Consider the following 3,835-nt stretch of genomic DNA (forward strand, 5'->3'; position numbering starts at 1 on the left):
TCTTATTACTTTATTATTATCATTTTTATTACTATTATGGTGATAATGTAGATATTTTTTTACCATTATGGAGATAATTTACATCTAGTAGGAAATTGACTGTAGGGTTGTTTATTTTAATTTAAATATTTCTACACCCCATCCATAAAAGTTACATCTTTTAGGTGGCAGTTTTAGGCCCTGCCTGTCAGAGCCAATCCAGGCTGAAAATGATGCAACCTCTCAGGAAAAAGACCTAGCTTGATGGTCGACAGAATTTCTCTTTCACGCGGGAATTGAACTGGCGTATTTTGCGAGCTACAGGATATTGCCAAATCAAACATTGGTATCTACACAACTGATGCCAAGTCTTAGGTCTGTCGTTGCGATTTTCATATTGTAAGTATTTGGGTGTTGATTTTTTTTTGTCGCGGTCGTGTTTGAGTAGAGTTCTAGATCATTACTTACAAAGTGTCATCGCTTTTAGAAACACTTTAATTTTGTTTCAAGACATGGTGGATTCAGATGCTCTTCAGATTTTTTAGTTTATGTAGAGATTGATATCACCTTAAAGTTTGTTCATGTGTCTTACGTTTGATGAAAATAGGCTCACCTATGTTTAATACAAGTCGAGTAAGTAAGTAAGTTTATTCAGTGTTTAAGGCCATTGGCCCTCATCACATCACATAAAACACTCATTTAATAAGTAAAGTTTCCATAATGAATAAGTACAGGTTGTGCACATAATATCTCTTATGATGGGTCAAACATTGCATATTTCTGTCACTGGGCCGAGTCAGGCTGGGAGAGATTAATAATTTCCTTAGGTGGTCAAAGTGTGAACAATAGAAAATAAAGTGAAATTCATCTTCAATTTCATTAGAGTTACACCTCTTACATAAGGGCGAATTAGTTAATTTCCACAGATAGAGATTGTTATTTAGTGGAAGGCTATGGGTTTTTAACAAAGCTATGACTCGTCTGCTCCAATACAGTGGGAGATTGGTGATATATTCAACCTTTTCTTCAAACGGAATTGTAAGAGAGAAAACATTATACTTGCGACAGACTTTTCCTCTATGTTCTGCACAGAATGATCAACAGGTCTACTTTTTACTTCACTGAGAAAGAGTCTAGTACTTCCAACATTTTGAGAAAACCAGGCATATCCAAAACCCCAGCCTCCCAAAGTCCAACCCTTCGTCCTCGTCGGGGGAGGTGGAAACAGGACAAAATAGGGGATAGCTGGGTCTGGGTGAAGTACGGTGTGACTTTATGTCACTGAGGCGTTACGCTAGCCGTGAAGGCCGACCCCAAAACGTTGCTGGCTAAAGGGGCTCTGGTAAAACCGTGACTGGCCCAGCAAGCCGACGGCGGATAATTACTGCTACGAAACAATCAAAGGAGAAAACACGGACAGATTCAAACGGAAAACGACCAGGAAAAGTAAACGGACAGCGAGCCTGAGCAACGATTAAAATAGGCACATGGAATGTCAACGGACTTGGGGACAAAGAACCAGAAGTAGTGGATTTCATGGAAGGAAAGAAAATAGCAATCATGGGCTTGTCTGACATAAGGAAGAGAGGCAACCACAGCAAGCTGGATACAATCTATGAAATCAGCCAGATCTCAGAGAGAAAAGTGAGCATAAAACTCATAGAGGGTGGCAAAACAAAAGCGTACTTCTAAACATACGCTCCCTGTAACGACAGCTATACAGAGGAAGATAGACAATCATATTTCCAAGACCTGAGAAACCATATTTACACCATCAAGAACAAAGAACGTATATTTTTTTCGCGAAATTGGAAGCAGAACAACCCCCTGGGAAGAGTACTTGGGACCCCAGAGCAATAAGGATACAGACTGCAACAGCAATGGAGAAATGATACTAAACCTATGCGCTGAGCACGACATGATGATTACGAACACATTTTTCCAACATAGACAAAGCCAAATCAAGACCTGGTACAAATGGAGTGACCTGAACCATGCATCACAAATTGATTTCATCCTGATGCCCAGAAAACAAAGACAGACAGTCAAAGATTCGAGAGCGGTTCCAAACTACATCATCGACACGGACCACAGACCTGTGATACTTGCTCTCACAACCAACAACGTTACCAAGGATAACTATAAACTGTCACTTGAGATCAAGGACATTGAAGACGAATGGCAAATATTCAAAAAATCCCAGTCAGAAATACTATAAAAAAAAGTTTTGGCACCAAACGAATAGGTGGAAACAATGATAGAACAACATGCTGGTGGAATGATGAAACCAAAGAAACAATTAGCATGGAAAAGAAGAAATTCAAGAAATGGCAGAAGTCAAGGAACCGAAGAAGACTACATAGAATACAGGAAAGCGAGAAGAGAGACCAAAAGAATCATCAAAACTGCTAAAGAAAATGTCTTGAAAATATATGTCGAGAAACTGACCAAAATCTGCAAGGAAAGCCCAAGAGAATTTTATAAAAGTGTGAAGAGCATGCGGATAAGGAAAGACCCATACAACCCGACATGTATTATAAACGATAAAGAGGGAAACGCCATTCTCGGTAAACATGCAATCAAGAAAAGATGGAAAAATTACTTCCAAGAACTGCTCAACCCAGACGCTTGCCACGAACAACACGTAGAGTTCCAACCATCATATGGAGATCAAACAGAACCACCAATACTTCCCACTGAAAAAGAAAAGGCACTCAAGACCAGCCCCAAGAGCAAAGCCCCAGGACCAGATGACATCACAGCGGAAGCCATAAGAGCTTGTGGAAACACCGGTATTCTGTGGCTGAGGCGTAATTTCAACAGAGCCTGGGAACAAAAAAAATGCCCAGAATACTGGCAGAAAGCCATAGTAGTACCATTATGGAAAAAAGGGCAACAAACGCGACTGCACAACATATAGAGGCATCTCACTGTTAAGCCACTCAGGAAAAATGTATGCAAAGATACTAGAGCAGCGCATAAGACCTATTGTAGAGAGAAATCTGAGCGCAAAGCTCAGTTTGGATTCTGAAGGGAAGAGGATGCACCGATGCAGTAGCGAAGCGTCTATATAATCCAATAATCACTGCTTTCCTTCTTAATTTTGAAACATTGTCGCAGTCAAATTCACCCATAGACGTAAACCTCATAAATTAAATGTAAAAAGACGTTCATAATCACCAATGAACAATAGGCTATGCCTAACCTTCAAAACCGTTTCATTGCCACATAAATAGCCCGTTCACCCTTATCGGGCCACTACATAAACAGTCACAAGCTTTGATTAAGTAAGCTTAAAGTGAGGCAGAAGGAGTCTACCAATAGAGTTGAAGGGAACATGTGCATAGCAGTCTAAACTGTTTCATTGCCACATATACCCTGTTTACCCTTTTTGAGCCACAGTTATAAGCAGCCACACGCGCTGATTATGTAAGCGAACTATTACACTGGTCGAGTCTACCTCACAGATGTGAGGGGAACTAACTCCTAATAATATCTTAACTGCTGCAAGTGCTTGTTTTCTTTCCTCGACTTTTTAACGTCTTATAATCAGATCGTGACCTCGATTATGACTCCGGCTCCTGGCTGGGAAAAGCTAGACAAATTTGAAATAAACAATGAATAATAGGCATGCTCTACCAAAGTTTTTAGAGTGTCTGGTATAACATGCCATTGTAGTACTGACATCTCTGCTTCTTTCCTTGGTGTTCGTGTATTCAAATCTAAAGTTAAATTTAAGGTTAGTTAGAACAGATATTTAATGAAATACTTTCCCGATTATTTTAGCGGTTGAATATGCATACAACTCGAATTCAGGATTTGTTTTCATTCACAACTCCGAGTTGCCGCCTCCAGT

This window comes from Aplysia californica, unplaced genomic scaffold, assembly GCF_000002075.1.
Source record: "Aplysia californica isolate F4 #8 unplaced genomic scaffold, AplCal3.0 scaffold00036, whole genome shotgun sequence".
Lineage (NCBI taxonomy): Eukaryota > Metazoa > Mollusca > Gastropoda > Aplysiida > Aplysiidae > Aplysia > Aplysia californica.